Source organism: Camellia sinensis, chromosome 7, assembly GCF_055761805.1.
Source record: "Camellia sinensis isolate YWXY chromosome 7, ASM5576180v1, whole genome shotgun sequence".
NCBI classification, from domain to species: Eukaryota; Viridiplantae; Streptophyta; class Magnoliopsida; order Ericales; family Theaceae; genus Camellia; species Camellia sinensis.
Genome location: NC_138967.1, coordinates 188550329 through 188565253, shown reverse-complemented (window position 1 = coordinate 188565253; position 14925 = coordinate 188550329). Strand labels below are relative to the sequence as shown.

General features: G+C 36.0%; 1 long non-coding RNA gene and 1 pseudogene across 1 annotated transcript; both read left to right on the top strand.

Annotated features, from left to right (window-relative positions):
* The first annotated feature begins 5840 nt into the window (after window positions 1-5840).
* Window positions 5841-10460, top strand: LOC114282146 (uncharacterized). Its single transcript, XR_014336600.1, has 4 exons — window positions 5841-6172; window positions 6457-8736; window positions 9782-9839; window positions 10021-10460. It is a non-coding gene; the product is annotated as an uncharacterized LOC114282146 (long non-coding RNA).
* A 2867-nt stretch (window positions 10461-13327) lies between these two features.
* LOC114322560 (protein FAR1-RELATED SEQUENCE 5 pseudogene) lies at window positions 13328-14611 on the top strand (annotated as a pseudogene).
* Window positions 14612-14925: the final 314 nt, after the last annotated feature.

Genomic DNA, 14925 nt, shown 5'->3' with positions numbered 1-14925 from the left:
TAGTGGAGTGTGCCTCAGAGAAGGCTATTGTGTTGTGCACTAAGCGTGGTGTTTACTTTTGTGCTTTATAGGATGTCTACACGAGGAAGTAGAGGACGGTTGAGTAATAGGAGTGTCAGTAGGGGCATAGCAGTTCCTTTAATACCCGCCGTTGCAGCATCGGCTGTCGGCAAGGACGTCGCACGTGAGATTGTGAGAGCAGTGTAGGACGCCCTAGCTCGCACTGAGGGCGGCAGCGGGCATGCTCTCAAACTTACTAAGGAGTTCTTTCACTCCAGTCCACCAGAGTTTGTGGGGGAGGCTAAACCGTTGGAGGCAGAGAGTTGGTTGGAACAGATTACCAAGACTCTTGATATGCTCAGAATCGAAGATGAGGAGTTGAGGGTTTCTTTGGCGAATTTTCAGTTGAAGAGTGATGCGAGTTATTGGTGGAAGTATGCTAAGAGTACGGTAGGTGGCACGTGGGCTGCTTTTACCGAGGCCTTTTTGGCCAAGTATTTCCCTCCTTCTGCTCGGGAAAGGTTGAGGGATCAGTTTTTGGAGTTGTGTCAGGATGATACTCCTGTGGCACAGTTTGAGATGCGGTTTGCTAGCTTGTCGAGGTTTGCTCCAGAGTTGGTGACAACAGAGGAGCGTCGTTGTTTTGAGTTTGAAAGGCGGTTGTGTTTCAATATTCGGGAGAAGGTAGCTGGATCCTTTTGGAAGGATTATTATTATTTAGTTGAGGCAGCGGCCCATGTGGAGGCCATGGTTGCGAGTAATGATGGGGTTAAGGAGGAGACCGTTTCGGTAAGTCCTACGGTTCCTAAGCGCTCTAGGCTCAGTAAGGGGTGGAGGCGGAAACATGCTTAGTCAGGGGCTGGTTCCTTTTCTTCGCCAAGGGTTTCAGACTCTTCTGTTGAGAGGTCCGGGGAAGTGCAGGTTTCAGACCAGTCTCAAAGTAGGGGGTCTTGTGGTTGTTTTGTTTGTGGTCAGCTAGGCCATAGTAGACGTTCTTGTCCCTTGCGTGTAAATTCTTCGGGTGTTTCAAAACCCAGTCAGACTTAGTCGTGCCCGTCCAGTCGGGGACGTTATCGGTACCAGAGACGTGCAGGCCAGGCTTCGAGAGCCTCGCGAGGGGCGACTTATTAGTTAGTCCTATAGTATTACCCTGGAGGGGATTTTTGTGTTGTTGACCGGTGATGTATTATATGGATCATTTCGTTGTTGACCGGTGTACTGTTGGATGCTGAGGCACCATGTTTATGTATCGTTTATGTATGCATATTGTTGTTGTTAGTTTAACCCTCATGTATTGGGGTGTATGTATGGACTCTCGAATCCTCTTTTTTCTGTTGAGGAGTTGTTGAAGGGATCAATGATCCTGATGTTGTTTCTTGCTTGGTACCTATATGTTGGTTCGTGTTTTGGGCCTTGCTACTTAGTGAGTCCGTGGTGACTCCATCGGTTGTATTGGGGTAGTGTTTGTGGTGTGATTGGTTATCAATTGTGGGGTATGGTTTGTGAGTGGATGCTGGCAGCATTCTTTGGAGGGAGAACAGTTTGAGTTCTAGAGTAGCGAGAATAGCGTTGGTCAAATTGTCCTTCGTAGTTGAGGTTGACCATGTCGGTTTGAGCCGAGGAGATGAGTAAGCTTGCTAGGTAGCAATGGGAGGGGCAAATAGTGATTCCCTTAGATACAATATTGATGTGGTTTGATCTTAGGAGATCCAGTGAGATTCCTAAATTTGGGGGTTTGTGTGGGGAACTCCGTGTTTGGGGTTAGTGGCACTTCAGTATGTGGTTTACTAAGAGTAGTGGTTTGTTGAGTTGATTAGTCAGCTTTTGGTATAGGGTTTTGGGTTGGCATCGGTCACCGTGAGGTTAGTCTCATTCGTTGTAGACTTTGTGTGTTGATTAAGGAAAACTGAAACTAATCATCCGGTTGTGTCATTGATTATGACGGTTATAATAATACAGCAAATTTGTGTATTGAATGATCATTGTGAATGATTGGATTTTTTTTTTATATACATTATGTATGTATATTGTTTGGGAGGAGATAGGGGATGGACTCCGATGATACAACACCAAAATGTGTATCTGTTGAAAGATTGACATAGCTCATATGCTTGTCTTTGGAAGTGTGATAGTGCTCTTATGCATATCTATGGTAGTGATGATAGAGCTTGTATGCTTATCTATTGGGAAGTGAAAAATGTTTTATATGAGTTATTATCTCATTTAATTGTTTGGCCAGGTTCTGAGCCAGGTGTATATTGTTAAATTGGTTAAGTAAAGGGCGGAATGAAATTGCAAAACCATGAATTTCTTATGCCTTATGTGTTGATATGTTCTGTGTTGGTTGTGGCATCATTGTGTGAGTGGTGGTTGTTGATAGAGTTATTTTGGAAAGAAATGGAAAACAAAACTTTTCCTAGTATTTGGGCTATCTAAAAGCGTTGTTGAGAAATTGATTTAATTCAAGGGTTTTGAGGAATTCCAAATGAATGATTTTTGGCAAATAAATTGTGGATGATTATGTGTTTTGGATAACACCGTGTTTGTGAAAAATGTTTACAAAACTTTTGAGTTTTGCGTTGAAAATGCAAGGTTTATTTTGAAATATTTCATGAGCAAGCAAATGTTTTCCTTATATTAATGTAATAGATTTGCCTTGATTATCCTTTTATTGGAAATTATGTTGTTGGGTAGTGACTTGGCTTGAGGCGCTAGTCGGTTGTTGGTGAATTGTTTCGGAAAAGGTTTGGTTTTGTTGTAGCTTTTGTGCCTACAGTGTTGTCATTTGGAACGTGTTCCCTGGGTTAGTCTCTTCCTTGGTAAGAGTGAATCGAAAGTTTGTAGGGAGAATAGTTTCTTTCCTAGTACTCGGGTGTTGGTTGCTGTGTGATCTGTTGGCCTTGTGCTTTTGGCGTGTTCTAAATTTCGGGGACGAAATTCTTTAAGGGGGGAGGTTATAGCGATCCCGGTATTCCCTGTTGTTGTTTAACTGTAATCCGGACTCGGTTCCGTAGATTCGTTGTGGTCTTATCCTCATTTCTATCCCTTACTCTTTGTGTTAGAGTTTTGGGCTGTGCTGGGCAAGTTGGGAATAAGTTGGTTGTGTTTTAAAGCTTTGAATCTTTGCCCAGGTTTTGGTCTCTCCACTTGAGCGGCGATTTGACGCTCGAGCGGGATTTTGTTGTTGCCTTTCCGCTCGAGCGGAAGTTTGGACGCTCGAGCGTGAATTTCCTTCTCTCAGCATTTTGGACGTCTGTAGAGAATTCTGGGAGAGTGCATCCGGCGCTCGAGCGGATCTTTGAATGCTCGAGCGTGAACCTGTGTCTGACGCTCGAGCGGGGTGTTGTACGCTCGAGCGGACCTGTTTTTATATCAGTCCGTGAAATCACTTTTTTGATCACTTTTTGATTTCTTTTCTCTCTCTTACTTTTTCAAAACCTCCATTGGAGAGCACCTCACTCTAAAACCTAACTTCTCTCTTAGGATTGATCTAGCTAGAGTGTTTTCCTCATCTTGGGCCTTTGTAAGAAGTGTGTTGATCGTCGAGGGCTTCGTTGTAATCCAAGAAATTTGGAATTTGGAGCACTTTGATTTCGGGTCATCTTCTCTATTTGAGTTCTCCATTTGAGGTAGGGATTTCCTTGTTCTTTTCAATACTTCGTCTATAGATAGACATGTGGTAAATTTTGTATTGCATGAAAACCATACCTATGTTGGGTTCGTTTGAAAATCATGAGGAAACCTAGAGTTGGTTGATTGAGAATGAGTTTATTGTCTTTGGTTGTTCATTGGACTATTTGTGGCGTAAAATAGCATGTTGTTGTTGAAACATAGACAAGCCCTAATTTACATGTGTCTTGATAAATTAAAAGAAGGATTTTGTTCTTTGGGCAAATACTTGTGTATTTTGGGTCTCAAACGAGGTCTTTGTTGTTTATTGATGATGATTGAACCTTTTTGGTCAATGTTGAAAAAGAGGGAGAAAAACCCTAACTTAATGATTATGACTTAACTTGCATAATTAATTTGGAAGGTTATGAAAGGAATGGAATTGATTTTGGGAAATTGAGAAAAGTGTTTTTCTTTGAAATAAGTGGTGGAACATGTTGATTTGGAAAATCATGAAAGTTGATTTTGAAAGTAAAGAACGCAACTTTAACTCTATGTGAGTCATAGAAAATAAATATGAGAATTGGGTTGTTGTGTTATGCATGTCGAGTGCACTTATTTGGGGGAAATTAATTTGTAGCTACCATGCTTGGATTGTTGTCGGGTTTGTGGTCTCATAGTAATTGAGTCTTTAATCGATGTACTAAATATTTGCATCTAGAGGTTTTGTCCTTGGTCATCGATGGAGGATGACACGGTTGCGTTAAATTGTCGTGTATACATTACACCATTGTTGATTGAACATCTTATGTGATGAAATGTTGAGATGCATTATATATGTGTACTTGTTAGGGAGGAGAGAGGGGTTGTACTCCAGTGTGTGTGAGAAGATAGGGGATGGACTCCACACACCTATGTGTTCATATACCTTAACACATTGTTGGTATCCGAATAATCTATATGTATGTTTTACACATGTTGGTTATGCCTTGTTGTATTGTGATTGTTCATGTTATACCCTGCGCTGATAATCAGAGGTACCGTTACCTTCCAGCTAGCGCCTGGAGAACTGAATGCGCTGAGAATCTAAGGTACCACACCTTTCCAGCTAGCGCCTGGTAAATTGGTATGTTGTTGTGAGAGGTGTATCTTTGGCTTACTACGCACATAGCTAGTAGAGCAAAGTTTTGTTGTTGATATTTCAGTGTGTTTGGGAATATCATGGATTGTGTTGATTATAATTTTGGAGGGCCGAGTTGCCTTATTGGTTTATCTTATGCCTGTTGGTGAGTTGTTATCTCTTTTATAACAATGCATGTATAGATTTGATTGTATCGGGAAGAAGCCAAAATGTCATATTTGTCTTTTGGAAAGTGGGAAGGAAAACGGATATATTTTTTTTAAAAAGAAATATATATATTTTGAAAAGACATATCTGTGTATGTTTGAGAAATGGAAAAGAGTAGAGGACTTAGTGAAATTACTTCTCAAGTAATTGTTAATGTTATGAAAGATTGGGAACGGGGATTAATGAAAAGAAAAGAAAATTGAATCGCCTATGGCGTTGATTGAAATGGTTGTTTTCAAGAAAAGTTCACACTTATGTATATTTTGTATAAACTGTCACATTACTATTCTAGTATGAGATTGAGCATTCATGATCATAGCTATCTGTATGTTATTGTTGAGGGCCATGTTGAGATCCCTACTGGACTATATGTTCATCCCATGTTGTTGAATCTTTTCAGGTATTAAGCAGGTTGAGCTGCAAGATTTGGACCTTCTTATTTGTTGGCCACGGGGCCTCTTTGTTGTTGGCGGAATGCCATTGTTGTAAAAGGGTTACACCCTTTCTCTTGTACCTTAAGTGATGTAAGCCCAAGGGCAATTTATTAAGAATGTTCATGTAATATTCACTTTGCATACGAATGAGAGTATTGTTAATCACTTCTACAGATTGGATGTATGAGTTTATCTCCGCATGTTATCCTTGAAATTGAATTAAGTTAATGAATTTGGTAATGACTTCGAGTAACAAAAAGTGGGGCATGACAGTAGTTGAATAAATTTCCAATAAGATACTAAATCAATGTGGTAGGGCAATGTGAAAATGATAGGATAGGACATAACACTTGCATTTAAGTTTGTTGTTAAGGGAAAATGATTGTTATGGACATAACACTTGCATTTAAGTGGTGTCTTAATCATTCAATAATGGATTATTGATTCCCACCAATGGAGGACTAAATTTGTAGACCAAATTAGTATGAATCTTTGTTTAGTTAGCTGGACCAAAAATGTAAAGCAAGCTAATTTGTGGACCAAACCAGTATGAATCTTTCTTGCATCATGACTATGAAAATTTGATTATTTTGAAACTGGTGTTAATATGCCAAATTTAGATGGAAATTACATCATGCTATATCTCACCATTAATTACGAATACTAACATCTTGTCAGGAAAATGTTTTTCATTAAGCAGACTGGTTTTCTTGGCCTTTCGGGGAAGAGCGCAGACACAATTGATTTTTATACGTCTGAGATCGAGAAACTATCAAAAGAAGTAAGTACTAGACATTCATTTTCTTGTATAATGCTCATACTTCAGGGTCATTTGCCTATTTGTCCCCTTATGATTAAGGTTCTTAAATACGATATTCTATAGCTATCTTCACTTTATAAACCGATTGAAATTGATCATTGTTTTGAGACAAGAAGAAAAGGGTACCATAAACTTAATATTCCCAAACTTCATCATTCTTCATTTTTCTTCTACTAGTTAAGGAAAAAGTTACTTTTCTCCTTGTGATTATTATGCTAATTCTTTCACTTGAACCTTTGTTGTAGATCTCAAAATCAACCAGCGAAGGTGCGTAGCTTCTCTCTCTCTCTCTCTCTCTCCCTTGTATTCAGGCTCTTCAAATTCAGAATCGTTATAGGTTGTTTTGACATGATCTAGAGAGGAATGATTGGGTAGGTAGGTGTTATTTTGGAATTTGAGTTTTGTTTAGCTTAATTATGTGTGAAATTTGAGTGCAGACTGCTGTTTCTCTAAAATAATATCAGTCCACCTCTCTCTCTCTCTCTCTCTCTCTCTATACTCTCTCTCTCTCTACATATATATGGTTGTTGACATGATCTAGGGAGGAATCATTGGGAACATAGGTGTAATTCTAGAATTTGAGTTTGATTTAGCTTAATTAGATGCAAAATCCGTACGGCGACTGCTGTTTCTCCAGAAAATTAGGGAAACTGTGTAGAAAAAAGAAAAAAATAGTATAACACCATACTTTTTACGTTATAACTAAAAATATATCATAATTAAACAGCACATAAACCGTAGCTAAAATCTCATAAATTATAATTAAAATATTGTCATAACTTAAAAAAAATAAAAAATAATCATAACAAAAAAAGTAAATAGCATAACTAGGTGGTATACCACTTTAAAGGGTGTGTATAGTAGAATTTTCCAGAAAATTATCAGTCGTCTTTCTCTAATCTCTCTACATGTATAGTATTCTAGGTTGTTGTTAACACTAGCGAGGAATCATTGGGAAGATGGGTATTATTTATGGAATTTGAGCTTTGTTTAGCTTAATTATGTGTGAAATTAGAGCGGAAACTGCAGTTTCTCTAGGAAATTATCAGTCTACCTCTCTCTTTATCTCTACTTAACATGATCTTGCAAGGAATCATTGAGAAGTCAGGTGTTATTTCTGGAATTTGAGTTTTATTTAGCTTAATAGTTTGCAAAATTTGAGTGGAGACAGATGTTTCTGTAGAAAATTATCAGTCCACCTCTCACTCTCTCTCTCTCTCTCTCTCTCTCTCTACAAGTATATCATTCTAGGTTGTTATTATAATGATCTAGGGAGGAATCATTGGGAAAATAGGTGTTAATTCTGGAATTTGATCTTCATTTGGCTTAATATTTTGTGTGAAATTCAAGAGGAGGCAACTGATTCTCTAGAAAATTGGATTCATAATTGCTTTTCATTTCTAGTTTTATTTTTAGGTTTCCCATCACCCGCCTTTGTTGAAATTTTAATTCAAATTTAAGTAAAAAACTTTTTTAATAGCATAGTAATAAATTTGAAAGTGGCATTCAAAATTTTGAGTAAAATTATGACTCTTGATTTGAGTAAAAGAATGAGTAGAACTCATTTTCATGTAGGAATTTTGAGTGAACATATGAGAGTCTTTCTTGATTTGAGTAAAACTCATTTTCATCCTAGTTTTAGTAAAGAAGTGGAGAGGGTTTTGAAAATTTTTAACTCCAATTTAAATTTGGAAAGGGTAAGGACTGGTTATGTGCTATATGCTTGAATGTTCTTTCTTTCTTTCTTTATTTCTAATTTGGATTTGTAGTTTCTAACAGTTTGTGGAGTTACTCTCTCAGTCTCTCCATCTCCTTCTTAAAATTTTAATTTCAGTTCAACTTTTATTGTTAGATCAGCAATTTCAATATTTTAAGCTTACCAGTATTGGTAATGAGTTTTTGAAAGTCTTAAAACATTTTTTTCCCTGGGTCAGTTTAGTGAAAAGGTAGATCTTTTGTGCAATTGATTAAGATTACACCATAATGGTAATGGGATAATTTAATCGCCTAGTATGCATCTTTTAACATTTTTGCTTTATTATCCATCTCACTAGCAGGTAACTTGGTATTTTGGTAAAGAGTATATTCCCTTGCGTTAATATGGAAATTTTAGGCATCACATGACCATTAATTTGTTATTAATGTAACATTTTTCAGGTTTTTTTTATTTTTTTGGTCAAATTGATGAAATGAAATATATGAAGCTTGACACTTCATCTGTTGATCTTGTGTTTCAGATGCTGGTTGATGATATTGGTGACGTAACAATTACTAATGATGGTGCTATAATATTCAAGATGTTAGATGTTGAGCATCCTGCTGCAAAGGTGGGAGAATAAAGCATCTATTTCAAGACCGAGAAGTTGGAAATGGGACAACTTTTGTGGTTAATATATCAGTCAAGTGATCTAGCAGATAATGATGTATGGAAAGATAAAGGCACTGGTCAGCTTTCTATCAAATGTAAAGAGGGTGTTAACAACGGCACAAGAGAATTCAAGCCAACAATTCTTGTTCGAAATGATGTATGTTTCTTCTAACTGTTTTTGCTTCTCGAAGTTGAGTTCAGTTTGAAATCTTAAGTTTGTAATGCATCTCTGATATTCTTTAGTTCTTTTTAGTGCAGTACCTTACCTTTCTATGTATAAATCTATGAAGGTGCTATCAACTCCTAACTTTGTTTAATTGTTTGTTGATTTTTTGAGTATTGATTAAATTTATCTAGGGGATACAGATAGTTGTTAATGGATCTATAGAACATGAGTTTCATATGATATTGATATGCCTTTATTACAGAGAAGATTCCAATATTTACCATGAAACAACTAAACATTATGCTGGTTCCTTTAGTTAAACAAAATTTCTTTGTTTGATATTTTGTATCATCTTCTGGCTACATTAAACAATTAAATAGTTATCATGAAGAATTCAAAACTGTAAAAGGAACTGCCTGCCTTTTTACTTTTTATCTTAAAAGAAATTTTGTTACTCATGTGAGAGTATTTTTTTTTTCCTTCTGTCTTATCTATGTTGCTCATGTTTTGTATTCAAATTATTCTGTTCAAGTAACCATTGTGGTTTCATAGGAACATCACCATAATCAACAAATAAACTCCTGATAATAGTTGAAATTGTAGAAGGTATCTTGGGTATGCGGACCTATAAATACGATAAAAAGCCTTATTCGGGAGATCCAAATCCTTAAAAAGAAAACATATGTCAATGCTTTGTTCGCCATGTCCTCATAATGTTAAGCCCTTGATCCTCCATTGAAGCTTGTTTTTATATCAAATATATCCTTGTTTATGATAGCACCTTTGCAAGTTTAGTGCTTGAGAGAATGGTTTCCCTGATTTTCTATGTCATACATGTTTGTTTTCTTGCTCTTTTTGGTTTTTATTCTACTTTCTACTACTATATGTCATTTACCTATCCTGGTTAGAAAAATCCTGCGCTCTTGTTAGTTTTACTTTAATCTGAATTTTTTTGGAACTGCACGTCATCCATAAAATTTTATTTAGTTGCTCCAATTTAGTGTACTAACATGCCACCTCAACTTAATGTTTCCAGGAGGATTTTTTACCAAGAATGCCAACCCCTTGGAACATATATTTGAATTGTTCTTCTGGTGAGTTGTGTTCCTTTTATATGATGACTTTGAGAAGCCTTTGAATCGTTGTTTTACTTTTATAGTTATCTCTTTAACTAGGCCTTAATTCTTTGGACAACTGGCCCTGCTCATTATTTCCTTTCTATGAAAAAATTCCATATTGAGACTTTCCAATTCATTTTGATTTTTGTTTCTGTAGGCCCAAAAAATGTCATGACTAAAGAAAGAAAACTGTTGAGGTTTATCTTCTGCTTGGGAAGTTTCAGAGGCAAGAAAACTGTTGAGGTTCGATCTTCTGCTTGGGCAGTTTCAAAGGCAGCAAAAGCATTTTTGAGCAAATTGGATTATAACAAGAATTATTTTGTTCTAATCCAACACTTTTTCTTCTTATTTTTTTTTTTTAGCCCAATTGAACGGCTCTGAAGAACATTAAGAGTTTCAAGCACAAGAAATGACGGGAAAAAAAAAATTAGAAATTCACTTGGTTGAGTTTATTTTTTAGTTTCTTGTTGATAGGATTCACTTGGATTTGACTTGTTCAACGTAGTTAGATTTTTGGAAAGATCATAAATCATAACGATGAACTATTTATAAATGTCATTGAAAACTATTTGCGGCGGTAATAAGATGGTCGCTAATGCATTGTAAGGTGTTTTTTTTTTTTTTTTTGCGACGGCAAAACATCAGTTGCCATAAGTAAGTTAGGTGGTTGCAAATAGTTTGCGATTGCTATTTTGCGGTCGCAAAAAGTATTTGCCACCCCCACATTCGCAATCCCCATTTGCTGTTGCATGGGCCGTCACAAAAAGTCTTTTGCGACTGTATTTTAATTATTTGCGACAGTTTGTAATGGTCGCAAAAAGTATTTTTTTTAGTAGTGTGCGTAGTTATTGTAATTTATTTTTTGAGCCAATTTAGTCATTGCAATTCTAATTGTATCAATTCTATTTTTGAATTTACCCCTCCTTTAAAAAATTGAACTAAAATCAAATGACAAAATAGTTAAAGTAATGGAGTTGGCATCCAATTTCAAATGACTCATTTCTTTTTTGATGGATTATTTTGCTATTGATTTCTATTTGATTGCTTAACAATACCAATTGGACTAAACTTGCCACAATATGAAAATTAAAAGTAAATTTGATATAACTGAAACTAAAGAAACATATTGACACGAGTTAAATTAGGGAATGAGATCCTCTGTTTCAAATATTTGTAATTACACTGCCTAATTATTTTTAAATTTAAAATTAAAAATATGTAAAATTATGCAACTGTATAATACACACAAAAATCAAGTGCATGTATAGTGTTCATTTTCCAACTTTAAGCAGTTTTGCATGTGCATGCAATGTCGTAATGCATTCTTACTCATAAAAGCACGTTTCTCAATATTTTCGTTTTTTGAAATTCTCACGTGATAGGAAGATTTAGAAATAAAAGATCTGACCCAAGTTTAATGACATGAAATGCAAAATACCGCCTAATCCGCTAAAATCACACCGATTCGCATCAATCCGCACAGTTCTAACCGCTAACTGCAGTTTAAACTTTAAAACTTATAATTCGCCAACCGAACCGCTCCGCTCTGCTATAGTTAATACATATATATTTTTTAACCTCCAATGAAATATCAATGTAAAAATGAGTGTGAGAGATATTTAAGATATGAAATTTATTACAAATTAGTAGTTATATATATGAAACATATTATGTAAAATTACTTTGTGTTATATATCTAAAAAATATTATATAAATTAGTATTATATATTATGCAAATGTATGATAATTAGTTAGAATATTCTTCAATCCGTCAATAACCGCTCAAACCGCAATTTGTCAAACCGTAATTTGTCAATCCGCTAATCCGCCAACCCGCCATTCGGTTTGTAATTTTACCTTCAAACTGCCCGAACCGCACTGCGCACACCCCTAAGCACCATGATTTAATGCACATCTAAATTTGATAAGAAGAGAATAAAGAAATTAATAAAAAGTTTGTGTAAGATAAAGCAAAATACTAGAGCTGTTAGTATCAGCAATGTAAAAGTCTTGCAAAGGACTAGGTTCAAAGGAATGAGTTCAGATCCTCTCCTTGCAGAGAGTTACGAGCATGCGTCCTTGCAACGGCTGAGATCAGCCGTTGCACATCCAACGGCTGAGATTAAAAAAAAAAAAAAAAAAAAATTCAGATTTCTATTCTATTCGTTCCCGCCCAAAACAAAACATAGAGTTGGTCTGAACTCGTGGGAAAACACATACTCATTGAACACAGTCAGTGGTTCTTGTCCGAACGGCGACTGAACGGCGACCCAATACCGGCGGCGACCCAGTGTACCCAGTCTCCACGCCGTTGCAAGGACCGACGACGCCAGGTCAGTTCCCCTTTGCCTCTGTAAATCAGAAATTAATGTATATCAAGCTTAATACTGTACTACTCTGTAGACTTACTCTCTCCAGACTGCTGCGTTTTTTCCTTATGAAGCTTAATCTTAACAGATAGGTTCATTGATAAAGAAATAGTAACGGCGTAATGGAAATGAACCTTAACGGCGTAATGGAAATGAACCTTAACGGGTAAAAAATATGGACAAATCTGTTAAGGTTGATTTCCAATCTGTTAAGATTAACCTATCTGTTAAGATTAAAAAAAAAATAGATAAAAAAATTAATGGGCAAATGTGTTAAGAGACAAAATCTGTATTTGAAGATCTACAGATTGAATATTCAATCAGTTTCTGTATTTGAAGATCTACAGATTGAATATTCAATCAGTTTCTGTATTTTAAGATTTTAATCAGTTTCAAAATCTATTTAATTAGTTTCAGTATTTGAAGATTACTTTTAATGGACAAATGTGTTAATTTATTTTGTGTTAAACCACAGATTTTGAAATTACAGATTTTACTTTTAATTCAAAATCTGTGTTAATGAAATCAATAGGGTATGTTACCACGTGGTTATGTAATCAACATTTAAAATTTGTGAGTATGCTAGTAGCAGATCCTCATCAAAATTGCCTATTTTTAATTCAACATTCAAAAATTGTGAGTATGCTAGCAGCAAATCCTCACTCATTCATTGTTATGTAATCAATAGGGTTTTTAAATATGTCCAAAATTAATTCAACATCTGCACTATCTGCACTCTATTTTATTTCTAACACAGATTTTGAAATATAATTGATCTGCACTCTATAAAGTAAATATGTTGAATTGATTTCATTGGTGTAACACAGATTTTGAAGATTACTCTATTTAATCAGAGGTTTGCCAAATGATTTTGTAACATAAGTTATTTAATCAGTCATGTGAACAGATAAGGTGTTTACTAGAATGTGATGAATTTTTTATTTATGTAGCTAAGATTTTATTTATATGGGTTTTCAGTTGCATTTTCATATGGATATGGAACCTGAGAATGATTGTGCTTGGAAGCCAAAACAGGGAATGACATTCGATTCTGAACAATGTGTGTATGATTTTTATAATACATATGGAGGAGGAATGGGGTTTAGCATAAGAAGGGATTTCTGTAGGAAGAACAAGATCAATAACCAACTTATTTGTAGACTTTTGGTTTGCAACAAGGAGGGATTTCGGAAGAGTGACAAACGAGACCCATTGTCAAAAAACCCAAGAGCTGAAACTAGGACCGGTTGTGAGGCTCGACTTTATGTCAAATTAGATGAGGGTACTGGGAAATATGTTGTCACTGATTTCAAAGAAAAACACAACCATGATCTTGTATCACCCGAGTGTGCCCACATGTTGCCGTCACAAAGAAAAATATCGACTACCCAAGCAATTGAGTTAGATTTGGCGGCACAATCTGGTCTTCGTTTAGGCCAGTCTTTTGAACTCATGGGTAGGGAAGCTGGTGGGAGGCAATGTCTTGGGTTTACAAAGTTAGATCAGAAAAATTATTTGAGAACCAAAAGACAACAAAGTTTAGCATATGGGGAAGTAGGCAATGTATTGCAATACTTTAAAGAAAAATCTTTGCAGAATCCTTCCTTCTTTTATGCTTTCCAGTTAGATAATGAAGAGCAAATAACGAATATGTTTTGGGCTGATGCACAAATGATCATGGATTATGCCCAATTTGGTGATGTTGTCACTTTTGATACTACTTACAAGTTAAACAAAGAACATAGACCCTTCGCGTCTTTTGTGGGATTCAACCATCATAGGGAAACAGTTATATTTGGTGCAGCCTTGTTGTATGATGAGACCGCCGAATCGTTTGTATGGTTGTTTCAAAATTTTCTACAGGCTATGTCAGGAAAGGCACCAAAAACGCTGTTCACTGATCAAGATGCTGCAATGGCTAAAGCCATACCCATCGTTATGCCGGACACAAGTCACCGTTTGTGTACTTGGCATTTGATGCAAAATGCATTGAAGCATGTTAATTGTTTGTTCCAAGATAAGGGGGTAAAGGGTGTACTAAATAAGTTCTTGTTTGACATTGAAGATGCAAATCAATGGAAGTTAGAGTGGGCAGAAATGCTTGATAAATATGATGCGCATGAAAACCATTGGTTAAAATTGACATTTGCGGTGAAAGAAAAATGGGGTTGGCCATATGTTAGATCAACATGGGCTGCGGGAATGAGTACCACACAACTTAGTGAATCTTTTAATGCTTTTTTGAAGGATTACATTCGTTCTGATTTTAACTTAAATGAATTCTTCATGCATTTCGAAAGGGTACTTTACGAGAAGCGATACAAGGAGTTAGAAGCAGGATATGCTTTGTGCCAAAGGTTGCCAAAGGTGAAAGTCTAGGGGTGGGATTACTTGAACACGAGAGTCTAGGGGTGGGATGCAACAAGTTGAGCTTCCTATCTACTTGCATAGCACTTCAAACCAAGAGGAATTCTTTATCTACTTGCTTAATATATTCCTTCACCCACTTGATAGGTAACTGAATATTACTTTCCTCCTATCTAACTGAATATTGCTACAATGTATGATTTTAAGTAATGGTTGCTAAACCAAAATGTGCCATACTTAGATAATTACTTCAACTATCATATTGCCATAATCAGATAATTAGTTCAACTATCATTTCATACACAGAACAAACTAATTAACACTGA